This window comes from Bos indicus, chromosome 3, assembly GCF_029378745.1.
Source record: "Bos indicus isolate NIAB-ARS_2022 breed Sahiwal x Tharparkar chromosome 3, NIAB-ARS_B.indTharparkar_mat_pri_1.0, whole genome shotgun sequence".
NCBI lineage: Eukaryota > Metazoa > Chordata > Mammalia > Artiodactyla > Bovidae > Bos > Bos indicus.
Genome location: NC_091762.1, coordinates 68,791,787 through 68,810,341, shown reverse-complemented (window position 1 = coordinate 68,810,341; position 18,555 = coordinate 68,791,787). Strand labels below are relative to the sequence as shown.

General features: G+C 39.2%; 1 protein-coding gene across 10 annotated transcripts in view; it reads left to right on the top strand.

Annotated features, from left to right (window-relative positions):
• Positions 1–18,555, top strand: part of ST6GALNAC3 (ST6 N-acetylgalactosaminide alpha-2,6-sialyltransferase 3) — a 626,405-nt gene that overhangs the window by 179,436 nt on the left and 428,414 nt on the right. The gene's annotated exons all lie outside the window — the stretch shown is intronic.

Genomic DNA, 18,555 nt, shown 5'->3' with positions numbered 1-18,555 from the left:
GTGCGTGACCTTGGAAGGCCAGAGTGACCTTGGAAGCTAAGTTGCCCTCAATTTGAGTCCCTGAATAACTACTGATCAGAGTAAACTCTCTACCACCACCACTGACACACACACACTCACACACAGAGAAAGAAAGAATTGAAACATTTTTGTTCTGGCCATTTAGCTTAACTTGATAATATTTTTAAAATTCAATCTCCCAAGTTTAAGTGACAAAGCTGGAAAATGACACATTGTAAAGCACTTTTGAAAGAGCACTGACCTAAAAGTAGAACTGAGTTTGAGACTTGATTTGCACCTAACAGCTATGTGATCTTTTTATTTGCTTATTCAACCCTTCTTCTTGTAAAAAAAAAAAAAATGTGATGATAGTTTATATTACTTTGGTAGACCATTTAACTTTTTGGGTCTCGGATTATTTACCTGCAAAATATGTCACACGGTTACTGTGAATATTAATTAAGAATATGCATGTCATAAATTTTAAATTTATAGATCATTTCCTGATGACTGAGGTAAAGAAGCCATCTGCCAGTGTAGGAGACACAGGTTCGATCCCTGGGTTGAGAAGATCCCCTGGAGAAGAAAATGGCAACCCATTCCAACATTCTTGCCTGAGAAATCCCATGGACAGAGGAGCCTGGCAGGCTACAGTCCAGGGGGTTGCAATGATTTAGACATTACTTAGTGACTGAATAGCAACACAAATTGAACATTATCATTCAAAAAGGTAGCCACTAGCCATGAGTTGATATTGAATACTTGAAATGCAGCTAGTCTGAATTGAGATAATTTGTAAGTATAAAACATATGCTGGGTTTTACAGGCTTGGTACAGAAATTTTGAAAAATGAAGGTCCGTGACTCAAAGATTTTATTTGTTGATTGCTCATTGAAGTGATGATATTTTAGATATATTAAGTTCAGTTCAGTCGCTCAGTCGTATCTGACTGTTTGTGACCCCATGAATTGCAGCATACCAAGCCTGCCTGTCCATCACCAACTCCCGGACTGCAAGGAGATCCAACCAATCCATTCTAAAGAAGATCAGTCCTGGGTGTTCTTTGGAAGGACTGATGCTAAAGCTGAAACTCCAATACTTTGGCCACCTCATGTGAAGAGTTGACTCATTGGAAAAGACTCTGATGCTGGGAGGGATTGGGGGCAGGAGGAGAAGGGGACAACAGAGGATGAGATGGCTGGATGGCATTACCTACTCGATGGACATGGGTTTGGGTGAATTCCGGGAGTTGGTGATGGACAGGGTTAAATAAAATGCATTATTGAAATGAATTCTCTTTTTTGAATGTGGAAGCCCACTTTCACTAGAAAATTTAAGATTATAGATACAACTCACAGTATTGGACAGTGCTGCTCTGAAGATTAAAGTTATCAGATATATATTTAGCATACTCAAATATCCTCTAGTATTTCTGAACATGGGACCTGAGTAGTGGGAAATGGAAAGCAAGTTTTCATTAAATGAAGAGGATGGTTCTCATCTTGCTGGGCTGTTATTGGGGTTGGAGATTGTATATGTACAGTGCCTGGTGTGTAAAAGTTGTTCATCAAATGGCAGCTGTTGTTCTCCTATCTTTTTGTTTTACCCAAAAGCAGCTTACATGCTCATCAGTGACTGACTTTGAATTTTCTCATTAAGGAAAACAGTCTTTTGTTTCTTCTTTTAAAAATGCTTCTAAAATGTATTTGCATTATCAAAGCTGAGACTGCTTTTGTTCTCCTTTACAGCTTTTTTTTTAATGTCATCATCTCCCTAAGTATAGTTATAACAGCTAACCTCTCTCTGGATCTAATCGAAGGAAACTGAGAGCAATTAGCTTCCTTGGAATTAGGGAAATGGGTTTCAAGTCTAGCAATCCCTATTTAAAGCCCCATGCTTAGCTAATGCTTTTCTTTAATCAAATCACCACCTCAATTTTTAAAAGAAGGGTGTGGAACTAAATGGCTATTATTCTAAGCCCAGAAATGTTTTATTTTTCCTTGATTTTGGTTGATGATCCATAATTTGGACCATCTATATGATGTACATGTTCATAAGTTTTCTTTCTTCCTTTTTAAAATAATAGTGATGTATTTACTTTTTGTGATATAGAGCTTCCCTAGTAGCTCTGCTGGTAAAGAATCCACCTGTAATGCAGGAGACCCCGGTTTAAGTCCTGGATCAGGAAGATTCCCTGAGGAAGGGATAGACTACCCATTCCAGTATTCTTGGGCTTCCCAGATGACTCAGACAGTAAAAAATCTGCCTGCAATTCGGGAGACCTGGGTTTGAACCTTGGCTTGGGAAGATCCTCTGGAGAAGGGAACGGCTTCAGTATTCTTGCCTGGAGAATTCCATGGACAGAGGAGCCTGGCGAGCTGTACAGTTCATGAAGTCACAAAGAGTCGGACACAACTGTGCAACTTTCACTTTTTCACTTTATTGAGACGTAATTCACTTACTATAAAATTTATCCTTTTAAAGTATACAATTCAATGGCTTTTAGTATTCTCAAAGAATTGTACAATCATTTCCTAATTTCTTCATTTCTTTGACCACCCCAAACAAGTATGTTTTAGCAGTACTAATAAATACTCCCTAAAATCTCTGTTTTTATCTGTAAATGGAATCATACAGTATGTGGCTTCCTGTGACTGGCTTCCTAGCATAATCTTTTTGGGGTTCATGTATATTTAAACTTGTGTCAATACTTGATTGTTTTTATTGCCAAATATTATTGCCTTCTCTGAATTACCACCTATTGTTTATCCATTCATCAAGTGTATTCACTTTCGGGCTATTATGAATAGTGTTGCTATAAACATTTTTGTATAGGCTTTTGTGTGAACATGTTTTTAATTCTCTTGGGTATATACTTATGAGGGGAGTGCTGATCATGAGGTAACCATGTGTTTAACCACCAAACTGTTTTAAAAAGTGGCTGTATCATTTTGCAATCCTACCAGAAATGTAAGAGGGGTAGAATTTTTTTACATCCTTGCTATCTCTTGTTATTTTCTGTCTTTCTGATTTTAGCCATCCTAGTGAAGGTGAAGAAATCTTGTGATTTTTGAATTGCATTTCTCTGGTGATTAGTAATGTTGATTACTTTTTGAGTGTTTAGTAGCCATTTGTTATGTGTTCTTTGGAGAAAACAATTTTTGAATGCCTTGCCCATTTAAAAAATTAAGTTATCTTCTTATTGTTGAATTGTAAGAATGCTTTATATATTCTGCATACAAGTCCCTTATCAGATGTATGATTTGCAAGTATTTTCTCCGATTCTGTGGATCATCTTTTCATTTTCTTGATGGTATTCCTTGAAACACAAAATTTTAATTTTGATGAAGCCCACTTAATCTATTTACTCTTCTTGCTTGTGCTTTGAGTGTCACGTCTAAGGAATCATGACTTAATTCATAAAAGTTTCAGGGTTTAAAAACAGAGGCATAATGAAGAAGATAGTCTAGTTTATAATTTCCAACCTGCCCTTGTCAGGCCTCACTGGCTTCCAGACAAAGTTTTGGCTGTGCTATCAAAGAATTGTTAAAATCTTATTGTCATAGCAGGTCAGCGGTGCGAGGAGGGCACAGCTGCTAGGCATTTGGACACTGAAGCAATTGCCTTAATTGGGCATTCCTCACCTCTCCAGTCTGGCTTGTTAATGGCTTTTTAAGTGAGACGCACCAGCCAAATGAATTAGACTATTTGGCAAGTCAATTCTTGCTCACTTGGAAGCGTTAATCCATGGAAAATAAGCAGAGGCCTTCAGCCAGGAGAAAACCTGAATCACATTGCAGAGGTGAAAGAGAAAGAGCTGTTGTGTGCAATCTCAGAAGCTTCCAAGTTCACTTCCAAGGACTGTCTGGAAAAAAGATCGTCTTCTCTAACTACTCTCTCTCCGCCACTCTTCCTTAATTCAGCAAATGCTTATTAGTACCTGTAACATGGCCATGAGGCATGCAAGGAAGGTGTGTCATGATGTCTGCCCTAAAGGGCTTCTACTCATTGGAAGGAATAGAAAATACACACATGAAATGGTGAGAAGGAATTCACTAATAATGTAAGATACTTTCCATTCTCTCAGCTTTGTGTATTCTGGCCTCAGTCAACACTGTACACAAATTTCTTTTCTCAGAGAACAAGGAAAGTCACCAATAACCTGTTGTTGTTACTGAGTTGCTCAGTCAAGCTGAACTCTTTGCAACCCTGTGGACTGCAGCACACCAAGTTCCTTTGGACTCTGCTGTCTCTCAGAGTTTGCTCAAATTCACATCCTTTGAGTTGATGATGCTGTCTGACCATCTTGTTTTCTGCCACCCGTTCTCCTTTTGCATTCAGTCTTTCCCAGCATCTGGGTCTTTTCCAGTGAGTGGGCTCTTCGCATCAGGTGCCAAAGTATTGGAGCTTTAGCTTCAGCATTAGCCCTTCCAATGAGTATTCAGGGTTGATTTCCTTTAGGATTGACTGGTTTGATCTCCCTGCAGTCCAAGGGATTCTCAAGAGTCTTCTTTAGCACCACAACTCAAAAGCATCAATTCTTTGGCTGTCAGCCTTCTTTATGGTCCAACTCTCACATCTGTATATGTCTACTGGAAAAACTATAGCTTTGACTATACTGACTTAGTTGGCAAAGTGATGTCTCTGCTTTTTAATACACTATCCAGGTTCATCCTCTGATGAGCAATTAAAATAGCAAGCATCTTTTAATTTCATGGTTGCAGTCACCATCTGCAATGATTTTGGAACCCAAGAAAATAAAATCTGTCACTGCTTCTACCTTTTCCTCTTCTATCTGCCATGAAGTGATGGGACTGGATGCCATGATCTTAGTTTATTGAATGTTGAATTTCAAGCCAGCTTTTTCACTCTCCTCTTTCACTCTCATCATTAGGCTCTTTATTTCCTATTTACTTTCTGCTATTAGAGTGGTATCATCTGCATATCCAAGGTTGTTGACATTTCTCCCAGCAATCTTGATTTTAGCTTGTGATTCATCCAGCCAGCGTTCTGCATGATGAACTCTCCATGTAATCTACCTGTTGCCAAACTTGATGAATTCCAAATTGGTGTTTACAGCCTTGACCATTCTTCTGGGCTCCATTCTGAATTTCCACTTGTCTATCACAGATCTTTACCTGGAAGTCTTGGCAGAACAAGTTTCAAACATCTAAAATTGAACTTCTCTTCTCCCTTCTTTCTCACTCCTTCTACGTTCACCCATCTACTCTACTCTTTTGATTATAGCAAAATCACCTACCTTGTAAATTACCAAATTCTACTATTTTTACCCCAGTGTCCCGGTGCATGCTAAGTCAGTTCAGTTGTGTCTGATGACTCTTTGTGACCCCCTGGACTATAGTCCGTCAGGCTCCTCTGTCCAGGGGATTTCCCAGGCAAGAATACTGAGCAGGTTGCCATTTCCTACTCCAGGAGATCTTCCCTACCCGGGGATCAAACCCGAGTCTCTTGTGTCTCCTGTATTAACAAGCAGATTCTTTACCACTGCACCACCTGTGAAGCCCCTCAACATCCCTAGTTATAGTCTATTATTGTTTCTTCCTTTCCAACCCTATTGTCTTAGTTCGGGTTTTGATTATCTCGTTCCTGAATTTACAGTATAAAGCTACTCTTCACTAATACATTCTCTAATCATTTGTCTACATTTCTACCAAAATTACTTTTCAAAACCCTGAACTCTATTCTGCCAATGCTTTGTTTGCATCTCCAGTGACTCCCACAGCCTAACGTCTCAACTCTTTGTTAAATAGCTTATGTAGACCTGTTAATTCTTGCCTCTACCTCCCTTTCTAAATCACATTGTTCTCACATAGCTCTAAATTCCTCTCTGTTATCCAATCACACTGTGGGCTGCTGTACATCCATGCGTTTGTCCACTCTCCTCTGCCTGGAGTAAACTTTCTCTTGCTTTTCTGCTCTATGAACTCTTTGTTTTTGTTTAGCTGTTAAGGAGTGTAGCACGCCATGCTCTTCTGTCCACTGATTTTTCCAGACAAGAGTACTGGAGTGGGCTGCCATCTCCTTCTCCAGGGGATCTTCCCCACCAGGGGACTGAATCTTGCATTGGTGGTCAGATTCTTTATTCCAGAGAACCCCATGAACTCTTACTCACCTTTAAGTTCCAAGACCCAAAATAACCCTGGAAAGCCTTCCTTGACACTCATGTCATCTTGCATTGGCTTCTGTTACAGTTCTTGTCATACTTCTGTCATTGGTCACAAGTTTCTCTCTTGTCTCAGTCCCTCTCTCTGACTTTGACCAGTGCATTCTTTAATCCTTTGCTTTCCTTTCTCTCTCAATCTTTTTGAGTCCCCATACTCCACTTACAAACCTATCAGCTCCTGGAAAAGCATAGACTACCTTGCTACAGCATCTAGCAAAGTGCCTCACTCAGAAAAGATGTTAGGTAAAGGTTCTCATGAATGAGTTTGCCAGCTCAAATATGATTACTCCTCACCCACCTAAAGGCAAACATGTCCAAATTTTGAATTAGTCCACAGTATATTTTTTCATGTATTAATCAGCTTTGTTTGGGTCTTTTGGATGGTAGGAAGAGTTATTATATAAGTGTAAGAAAACCCAGCTTCCCAGGTGGTACTAGTGGTAAAGAACCTGCCTGCCAATGCAGGAGGGCTTAAAAGACATGGGTTTGATCCCTGGGTCAGGAACATCCCCTGGAGGAGGGCATGGCAACCCACTCCAGTATTCTTGCCTGAAGAATCCCATGAACAGAGGAGCTGACTGGCTACAGTCCATAGGGTTGCCAAGAGTTAGATAGGACTGAAGGGACTTAGTACACATGCATGACAAAACCCAGGAAAACCAGTGGGAGAAATTTAGTGATGCTAAATTGGTCATGCAGGGCTAGGGGCCAAGCCTGGAGTGGCTCATCTGGTTCTGCACTTGATCCAGCAGCTTCTGTAACTGTGGCACACAGTCCCATAGAGCTGGTTTAATGAATGGGTGGCATTGTAGTGAGGCAGTTATGTGGACACTGGGATCGGAATCCAGGCTTATAGGTCTCATTTGAAGTCATCTGCCCAACTTCTCTGCACCTTGGTATTTAACACTGATATGAAACAAGCAATCCTCTCAAAGTTTTTGTAGGAATAACTAGGATAATATGTGTGCCAAGTCCTTGCATGTGGTTGTCAAATGGGAGCTATTTCATATGTATGTTTGAAAAGGTATGTATGTATTATTTAACTAGTCTGGAAAATGTATAAATGATAATTTCTAATACATCTGACCTAGTTTCCTTAAGCACTGTCTCTTTTCATAATTTTTTGAACTGGGGACTAGGCTCAGATTCCTGAATGCTACTACTGGTCCTGAGAGAGATGTGCATTTAAAGCCAGTGAGCTGAAATTGTGCAAAGTGGAATTCTTCCTAGAATTTATATCCTTGGGGATATTTAAATAGCAATGTCCAAGGCTGTAAACACAGCTGAGAAATGCTGTTATTGCATTTAAGAATCTCTTTTCTATAATATTAAGACATCTTGATTTAATTGGTAAGCTGCTCTGTGATAGCATTCAATTTAAATGAGGTTTGTGGAGTGGGAGATCATAAGGCAATCTTTCATGGATCAAAGACTGCTGATGAAGTCTACCTTATTGCCATGTGTCAGAAATTAAATCACTGTCTACTGTCATGAACCGATCGATCAGATTCTCTTTTTGATGGTAGAATGCTAGTGGGGGCGGGAGGAGTAGACAAAGTGAGGATATAAAATAGAATTTTATGACTTCTGTATTGTGCTGCTTACTTTATAGATTGGATAGGCTCTGTCTTACTGTACTGGGGTATTATCAGTCAGCATTTTCATATGAAGCAAAACATACTCAGAAACACACTTATAGACACACAGACACAGGCACACATCCCAAGGCTGGAAATCTGAAGAAAATAGAATATAGAGAAGAGTATAATTTTGTTCTACAACGAGCCTTGGGTTTCTGTGTTTAGAATTATTTTCAATTCTGAACTTTCTTCTGCATTGTCCATCTATTAGTAAATTGACTACAGATTCCCTTCCTTTAAAAGGAGAGATAAGTGTTCACTGAGTTTCCTGAAATCCTGGATTAAAAAATACTGTCATTGATGTCTTTGGGCTTGGATGAAGATGGAGGAGCTCATTTAAAAAGTGAAGCCTTTCTGTATTAAAACTTCACAAGAAGCTGAACTGATGCAGAATCAAAGCTTTTTTGAGAGCATGACAGAAAGATTGATTATGTCAGCACCCCATGTCTTGGAAATGTTTGTGAAGCATTGGACTTCCCTGGTATATATCATGACCCTGCTAGGATGCATCTCAAAATTGGTCAAATTACCAAATTGTTTTCTGTTTCTTTTTTAGGATGGGCTTAATTGGAGCATACTTCCATGGAAAATTATGGATGCAAATACATTAACCCTGGTCACCATGGTGACATATACTGATAAGTCTGGTTGAAAATACCATAAGGCAGGCATACTGGGCATCATTTACTCTTAGCACAGGGGAACCTCTCTTTGCAGAACATCCTGACTTTTTTTTTTAGTTTCCAATATCCTAGCAGATGGCCTAGGTTCTTGGAGTACAATCAGTTCTCTGTGCACTGACGCACATCCTTCAGTGGGATTCTATGGAAAGACGGTGTGTGCAGCACAGATCTTGGGATTCTTCAAAGGATTCTCAAAGCCCTCAGCAGCCAATCAGTAGTTAAGGGGGAAATGGTGGTAAATGAGGTAGAAGCCCTCTGTGGATGAGATAATGGTCTGGAAGGGGCTATAAGTTTGGATTCTCATTCTGCTAATTTTCTCTGTGACCTTGCCAATGACTTTTTCTCTCCCTTTGCAGAGAAAACTTCCCTGCTTTTGTAAGAAAGAATCATGCAAATGGTCATCCACAACTTTGAAACCACAAAATGCTATAGAGATGCTAGATTTACACCTTCTAAGGTTTGATTTTCCTCTGCTCTTAGAGCAGTTACTATTTCTAGGCTCAAGTGGATCAGAGAATAGTATTCTGATGCTCTAAGAAGGAAACAGGTGTTAAGCTGGGTACTGGTGTGCTTAGCTACAATTAAATAAGCTGCTGTAGCTTTAGGGACTGACTCACCCTTCATCATTCTGATGAATGGCAAAGCTGTCTCATGCCGGTTTTTTGATTTTTCTCCCCTATTCAATTTGTTAGAAGTTTCTCTTTTGTGATAGGAGAAAATGACAATTATCTTCCTCTTGTGTTGTTTCCATTTTTGGTAAGCAGTCAGCAGAATTTTCATTGGATAGAATTTCAAAGGCTGTTTTTGTGAAAAAAAATCATTCTTCTTGACACTGACAAAATGGTAGGGGAGAGACGAGAGTTGGCTTTTATTTCACCAGGTTCAGTCATCTCCAAAGGCTAAATTCAATGACTGTCCCATAGTTATTGCCACGATCTGCCTGTGAATGTCTAGCTTTAAAGATGTACTGAATTTTGCATTACACTGTTTTTGTCCTGTGATGCTGACTACATTCCAGTGTTGATTTCATTACCTGTGTCAGTTTCATCGACCTCCTCCCTTATACCACTGAATTGTTTGGTCTTGGGAGGAATACAAACTATTCTTAATGCAGGGTTAACTTGAATAAATTATAGTTAAATGATAAAATTTGCAGGAAGAGAAGTTCACATTGAGAACATGTGTATGCGGATTTTGAATTATCTGCTCTTTTATTTTATCTATTCTATAGTACTTTTGTATTGATGCCAATAAGAAAGGACCAATTGAACTTCCTGTTTGGAGGGAGATAAAACAAGGTGGGAAATGCAATCTTGCCAAGGGTGCAAACTGGCCCTGTAAAGCTGAATCCAGTCCCTGGAGGTATTCTGTTCCGTTGTTATAAACTTAAATACAACTGCATTTAAGTGACTTTCCAGTGTAGTTTGCTATAGTCCCCATTGCTCCTTCATGTCTTATACTCTTGTCTCACCACCTTTATTGCCTCCTGCTCCCTGAATGAGTTTGCAGTCCCTGTTGAAAGACTCATTCCTAACTAGGAAGCTGTGTGTGTCTATGCTAAGGGCTTGATCTGTATGGCAGGAAAGGATATCTATGTTTGTTATTGTTTAGTCACTAAGCTGTGTCTGACTCTTTGTGATCCCATGGACTATAGACTGCCAGGCTCCTCTGTCCATGGGATTTCCTAGGGAAGAATACTGGAGTGGGTTGTCGTTTCCTTCTCCAGGGGATCTTCCCACCCCAGGGATTGAACCTGGATTTCTTGCATTGGCAGGTGGATTCTTTACCACTGAGCCACCAGGGAAGTTCATATCTATGTATGCCAGAGCAATAATTGGAAACTGAAAGGGTAGAAAGAAAGCAAAGACAAAAGCAAAAGGCGATAGAGGGGAGACAGAAATGGAGTGTTGCTATTCAGTAGGTATGATGTTTCAGTTATGCAAAATAATTAAGTTCAAGAGATTTTCTGTATAACATTGCATTGTGTCTATAGTTGACAATACTGTACTGTATACTTAGAACATTGTTAAGAGGGTAGATCTCATATTAAGTGTACTTACCACAATAATAGAAAAAAAAGCAAAAGGCACTATATATATTTTATATATTTATAAATATATTTATATATTTATAAATGTCAGTAAAATAATAATATAAGGAAAATAAAATAAAAGTCAGTTGTCTTTATTTCCATGAGAACTCCTGTAAAGGAAAAGGAAAAAACAAAGTATAATGATATAGGGTAAAAATAGAATTAAAGAAGTAAAAATAATTTTATGGTAAAACACACATGGTAAGATATAATTAAGAAAAGCTATAAAGGGTCCCTGAATCTAACTTATTTAACTAGTGTGGAAAAATACAGGTACTTATAACGTAAAAACTTGGCAAAATTGAAACTATCTAATTTTAAAGGTAAAAATTAAGGTACTTTAAAATAGTTTAAAAATATATTTCTACTTCATGTACATTTCACTTGTTATAACAAGTGTTAAATTACCTTTGTAATTTAAAAAGGGAAAGAAAAAAGGTAATAGTCTTCCCTCTCTCTCTTCAAATCTATTTCTTTGAAACAGCCATTGTTGTATACATTGCAAATCCATTCACTGTTTGAAATTGCAGTAATTTTTAAAGACAATTTTCATGTTAGAGAAGGGCAACTATTTGGAATATTCCCTAATTATAACAAAAAGACACTGAAACTCAGAGGCGGCAAGAGATGACCATTATGGGTGCAAAGAGTAGCGATGGAAAGAAAAGAAGGTTCCTGAACAAGCTGTTTTTCAGCCGGATTGTTGTATATTAAAGTGGTATCGTAAGTGGCATTCTATTGCTTCCATGAGTTTAAATTGTATCAACCAAAAATAAAAGACAAATAAAAAAATTAGAATTTGGAGGATACATGTTTATAGGTTAGAACTGGGTCTGTGTTTTTGTAAGTAAGATTTAAAAATATCTCTTTCTGGTATTTATTATGGGTTCATAGGATGACTGTAGATATCTCCAGTGGAATGGTTTGGAGTGTTTCATAAAGTTCTGAAAACAAAATTGCTTGGGATTATTTTTTTCCAGTCTTCAGGAAACTTGAACAAGTGCTGTGTAAGTTATAAACAGGACACTCTGAATAGTGATTTCACAAGAATGAGAAAAAAATACCTCACCCACAAAAGTTAAAATTAGAGTAATCTGAGGCATTCACAATGCTTTGAATATCCTGTCCATATCCAGGGCTACTGATTATATTTCTAAAGAAATTTACAAAACCAGATGTCTGTCTGGCAATTGGTTTTGATGAATCTCCAAGTCTTAGCAGTGAGAAAATTTGACAGTTGTCAAAAGCAGCTAGTTATTATGAGTGAGAGAGGAAATTTTCGTATCTGCAAGTTTAGAACTATTACGGGAGACTCTGCATTATAATGTTGAGTTTATAAAGAAGATTTTGGAGCATATAGTTTAAATCTCTAATTTTAAGAAGTGACAATTAATTGTCTGGGATGTTGGGAAGTATTTTAATACCTATGTTACATGAAGGTAGAGAAGGAAATGGCAATCCACTCCAGTGTTCTTGCCTGGAGAATCCCATGGACAGAGAGGCCTGTCGGGCTACAGTCCATGGGATCACAAAGAGTTGGACACAACTAAGTGACTAACACACACACACAGACATGAGTGTGGTTTTATTATCACCAGTCAAGGTGCCTACATATTTCTTAATTTAAAGAAATTCATTTTATGTTGCCAAGGATTTACATTGTGACACTGATGTGGCTTTTAAGAGTGGTTCTGAAGGCTGTGTATGCATGAGAATAATTTGGAGGTATTAGTGAAATATTGCTTGGGTCCCTCCCCACTCTTGGGGATTCTGATTTAGTAAATCTAGGTGGAATTTAGGCATCTATGTTTTCAGCAAGCCCCATGGGCAATTCTGAACCACAGTCAGGTTTGAAAAGCACTGATTTAGGTAGCACCTGATTTAGCTCAAAGTATTTTCAAGTGTCTTTAGCTATGCTGGGCAATCCTATGGACAGAGGAGCCTGGTGGGCTACAGTCCATGGGGTTGCAAAAGACTTAGCCACTAAACAACAACAAATCAGCAGTAGTAGCCCCTCCTACTGAGTGTGCTGCTAAGTCGCTTCAGTTGTGTCCTACGCTGTGCGACCCCATAGACGGCAGCCCACTAAGCTCCTCTGTCCCTGGGATTCTCCAGGCAAGAACACTGGAGTGGATTGCCATTTCCTTCTCCAATGCATGAAAGTGAAAAATGAAAGTGAAGTCGCTCAGTTGTGCCTGACTCTTAGTGACCCCATGGACTGCAGCCTACCAGGCTCCTCCGTCCATGGGATTTTCCAGGCAAGATTACTGGAGAGGGTTGCCATTAAGACTAGATCCCTTAATAAAGGCCTTGCCACATTCTGTACATTTATAACGTCTATCCCCGGTATGAATCCTACTGAGTGTAGGTTCCAGTAAATCTTCCCCATTTGCTTGTTAATTACCTTACTTGAGTCTCCGCTTATGCTCTGTCCCTAAATCCACTGTTCACTAATGAAAACCAGTAGCTTCTGAAATGGGCTAACTCACAATTGATAATCAGCCTAGAAAGAATGACAGATAATTCTGCTGAATGAAATTGGGGAAATGGAGTGTGAAAGAAGCCTAAGGATGTTATTTTATTTTCTATTTAATATCTCTGCACTTTTAGGTGCTTTTCCTTTCATTAGATTGAATCTCACACAGAATCTTGCTCTAGAGAGCAGACGAATGTGGAGCTCTTTGGCTGGCAGCCGTGCTCATTGGGCCTCCCTCTGACTCAGACACTGGTGTTCAGATCCCTCTCACGAACCTGAAAACTGCTGTGACCTTTAACCTTTTGTGTTCCATCTAAAGGCAATAAAGTATACTGCCATGGCTTTGTCATGTTTAAATTGTCTAGTATAACTAGTATGTTCTCAAAGTAGAATTTGTCCTTGATTAAAATGATTTGTATAGAATTTAAAATGCCTTTTTATCATAAACCTATCTCCAGCTTTTAGTGTGAGATTCGATTGTAAAGTAGGATGAGGTGTAAAGTTTAATTTTTTTGGAAGAAGACATTCATTCAATAAATATTTTTAAGCACTTTGAATGTATGACACAATTCAGTTTAAAAAGTGCTATTGCACTTCCTTATAAAATTGCATGATCTTTAAATTGGCAGGCCAGATATTATCATTTAAAATTGCTTCTTGAGGTCTTAACTTTCTTAGCTTTTTAAAGAAGTCAGCACCTTTAGCACAGATGGGTTTATATCTGGATGGTAATTCCAGAGCCATCGGGCCTTTGGGTTGCTGTGGAAGGAAATCAATTTATTGTTCACATGAAGGCTCCCCTGGGATGGAGAAATATTGGAGGAAGTGATGCAGTCTAGAGGGTCGACTTTTCAGAGGTTTGGGGTTTGCTTAAAAGATAAGTGATCTTGGACTTAAACTTCTTTTGAGTGCTGGCTATATATATAAGATTCTTTGGGAGGGCTGGGTGTACATGGCCTTGTAAGATGTGGCTCAGCTCACAAGGGGCTTGCAGTCTAGCTGAAAATAAAGATCTGGCAGAAAGAAAACACAATGAATCCAAATAAAGGGTTTGCACTCTGCATACTGCATGATGTATAACGTGGTAGAAGAAATAGAAATCACCCGGTTACACATCAGATCTAGAAAAGCTGATAAGTTGTTTCAGACATACTTGTGATCCTCAAAATGTACTTCCTCAAAAATTTTCTAGTGAAGCCAGGACATCAAAGAACTCTAAACTCTTCAGTGTGATTGGGGTGTCTTGTTTCCATGAGAAGATTGATAGTTTTCCTGCCTTTTTAATGCTGTTTTTCTATCTTATATGCTAGAAACAAAATCTTGTTCAAGAAAGTAGAAGATGAATGCATGCTCTGAAAAATATGTATTATGACACTCAGCTCAAATGGCCATAATTTCTTTTAGGAAATGAAAAAAATTAAATATATAGGTGAGAAGCATTAGAATGAAACGCTCTAGGTTACTCTTTGCTTAGAAAAATTAGAAGAAGCAATGGAAACTTCAAATGGCAGAAAAAAATCAAATACCAGACACTGGAGGTACTAAGGACTGTAGACACCTAAATGGAAGATGACGTAGCGTAAGAGCTTGCGCTCAGAAGAGTGACTGCCTATGTCTAAACTGTGGGTCATCACTGCGTAAGAGTGATTACCTAACCTCTTCTAGTCTATTTCACGTGATAGTATCTATTCCACGAATTGTTGGGTAAATCATTTAGCATAGTGCCTGGCACCTGGTCAGTGCTCAATAAATGTGAGCTGTTAATACCACCACTACCACCACCATCACTACTATTGTTCTTCCTTTCTTTCTTGAGTAAGTCATAATCTAATACTAGCACCTCCCTTTAAATAGTTTTAAAGCATCCGGTACTCCATAGATTGCTGTAGGGAAACTGGAAGTGAAGTGGGTGCTATGACCTACATGGTATTGGCAACGACGCCTCTTTGTCTATCAGTATATAAATACTACAGAGCTGAGTATACATACTCTGAAGCTGAATTTAATTAAACTTGGGCAGTGGCATTTTTTACTATTGATAAGCTTGTCTTTATTTACTCTGGTTTACAAGGCAGCTGGGGGTGTCCAGAAATTTAAGAATCTCTTTCCAAATTTAAAATCTTCTCCTTCCTTCCTACAGTTGCTCTAGAATCTACAGCAGCACTCCAGACGGTGAACCAGGAGACTGGTTCATCTGTCCTTTCTCATTCTCTTGCCCTCATTTTTCTTTTTTCTTTCTTTTTGCAACTGAAGCATGAAATAACTGGGCTGATCCATAGAGCTAATTAACCTCACCTGCTTCAGGGCCTTATACCCCAAAGACCTGTGGATGATCTGTGATCATGGCAAACAGGAAGTTTTGGGGGCCATGCTGCACATTTGAAATCATTCTGGTTTGAAAATGTGGGAGGAAAGCTGAGCAGCTAGAGAGTGGCACGTAGCTGCCTAATCAGAAGAAGTTGAAATGGAAAGATGTTGGAATAGAAAATCAAATGTCATTTATTCATCGGCCCACGCTTTCACAAGTACCTTCCTGGAAACCTTAGCATATTCTTTGTGGTGGTGGCCTTTTAAATGTCAATCTGCAGAAGGATTTCTGTTTTTAGCAAAGGCTGATTTTGAAGGCAATTAGATGATAGTTAAAGTAAGAGCCACCACTTATTGAGCACTTGCTATGTGCCAGCTACTGTGTTCAGCACTTTCTTTGCATTATCTCATTCAGTCAGGACAATAGTCCTAGAAAGTGGGATATTATTAGCATCATTTTTGGTTGAGGCAGCTGAAGTTTAGAGATAAGTAATGTGCCCAAGGTCACAGGTAGTAAGTTGTAGAGATGAAATATGAACCTGCATTTGTCTGATTGCAAAGCCTGTGCTCATAACCACTTTCCTATGTTTCTTCATGTCTGTTTCATGGGGTACAGTTTCTACTAAAAAAGTATTTTGGTTTGCAGGTAAATCAAAGAAAATTAGGTCTAAAGAAAATTAGGTACAGACTCAGGTTAAATTCAGTGTGTCCAGCTCTGTCTTATTCCCCTTGGGCTCATTTTTTTTTCATTCAACATTTTTTTAAGGGATTCTTTAAAAAAAAAAAAAACTTAAAAAAATACCATGAACGTCCATCTAGGTTAATACATATCTGTTTGAGTTTTAATGGCTGCATGATATGGTTTGGATATACCGTAATTTATTCAATTATTCTTTTATTGATTGTATACACCATAATTTATTTAATCATTCTTTTGTTGATGGGCATTCACAGTATTCCAGATTTTGCCAATTAGGTAAATTTTCCACTTGAAAGCTGCTGCTGTCTGTTTCTCAGTTGCTCTATGATAAAAAGGGAGTATTGGCGATGCTTGGGCAAGCAGGAGACACAAGTCCCGCAGGGAGCACCTAGATGGTTACGTCAGCTAGATCCTGGCCACCTGCTGTGTGACCTTGGACAAGACATCCAGTCTCTTTAAGCCTCAATTTCTTCATGAAAAATTAGAGAAATATTGTTGCTCTCAAAGGATAACCCAGAGGACCAATGAATACTGTGTGCAGAGGGCTTAGCACAGAGCCGGGCATGGAGTAGCTGCTATACAATGGGGGCAATCATATCACCAAGACCCAACAAAATGTTCTCTGATTTGAACTAGAACATGAGTTCTCTGAGCGCAGAACCATGCCATTCATCTTTAGGCTGGCTGCATAATAGAGACTCAATAAATATTTGTTGATCAGAGAGGTTGAAAACAACACTCTTCTGGGCAATGTTTGCCTTTTCTTTCGTATATCTTTATTCTGACCATTGTTGGACCACAGTTCAAGAGTGTCCGGGATGGAGAAGTTAGCGGTTTCAATAGTTTTACCAAGAAAATATTTTCACATGGAAAGAAGACAGGGTGAAATTTTTAGAGACCTTGACTCACAGTTTTCATGTGCCCAAACCATGTGTTTATGACCCCTATGCCTGAACTCGTAACCACTAAACCACAGTGCTGTATAATCATGATACGCTGATAGCCAGCACTTACTGAACACTTGTCGTGTGCCACAAACTGTGCCCAGCACTCTCTCCAAACTATCTCTTATCAGCACAACAATCCTGTGAGGAATATACCCTCACGATGCATATCTTATGGGCTTCTCTGGTGACTCAGCAGTAGAGAATATGCCTACAATGCAGGAGAGGCAGGAGAGGCAGGAGACACAGTTTCAATCCCTGGGTTGGGAAGATCCCCTGGAGGAGGGCGTGACAACTCACTCCAGTACTTTTGCCTGAAAATCCCATAGACTGAGGAACCCGGTGGGCTACAGTCCATAGGATGCCACAGAATTGGAGATGATTAAAGCATGCATGCATGCCCATTTTATACTTAGGGAGATGGAGACTCATTGAGATATATTGAATTTGCCCAGGTTGGTAGGGCCAGAACCCTAACTCAGCTCTGCCCAACACCAGAACCCACCATGCTAACCCCATGCCATGCAGCTGTAACTGTGAAATACTGGCTCAGTTTTTATGGAAATCTGTATTGGTAAAGATATGGAAATATTTACTAAAATATGTATGGTATTAAAAGAGGGATATATAAGGGCTAATACAGCAGAGTATTGCTTTGTCAAATTTGATGCCTCTTCTTTGATGCCTCTTCTTTAACAGATGGGTTGTCTAAGCAATCAACTTATAATCAGTTCGTCAACTAAGTTGGGATAAGATGAATACAATATTCAAGAGCCTGGTCTGGCTGCTTTGTGCAGATTGAGGTAGAGGTGATAAATGCTGGAAATGAGGAAAGCAGCTAAGAGACTGTTGCATCATTAGGCATGAGGCAAGGAAATCTGGGGTGAGAAATGTTAATGGAAATAAAAGCAAATCAGCAAATGTGAAAAATGTTTGTAGTAGGATTTAACAGTGGTAATTAGATCTTCATCCTGGAGTGGATTGGATGGGGGGACATGGCTCATCATCCTTCAGGATGTCATCTGTCCATGGAGTTTGGAAAGGTGTGCCTGAGTATTTCCTACTTCCCATTTTAAAACTTTAGGGAATATTCACAGGTGGTATTTCCCAGGCTCTCAGAGTGATGACTGTCATGTCCTTAATGAGGAAGTATCAACAGTTCCTTTTATCTGGGGCTCATTGGGTCCAGGGTTATATGGTGATTTGAAGGCCATTTGTGTGAGGATCTTGTCTAAGGGAACCTCAGCCAAGAGTTCTCAGCAACAGTATCTTAGCTGAGCCACCATGGTTCAGACCCGACCTTCTGTCTAATGAGTATAGAAAAAATGGTTATCTTTAGGTCACTGAGTTCAGTCTCTGCCTCATGAAAGCTAAATTAGAAAAACAATATAAAGGTTATGGATCAAGTCCTTGCCACTTTTAACTGTGCTCAGTTCAGTTCAGTTGATCAGTCATGTCTGACTCTTTGCAACCCCATGGACTGCAGCATGCCGGGCCTCCCTGTCCATCACCAACTCCTGGAGTTTACT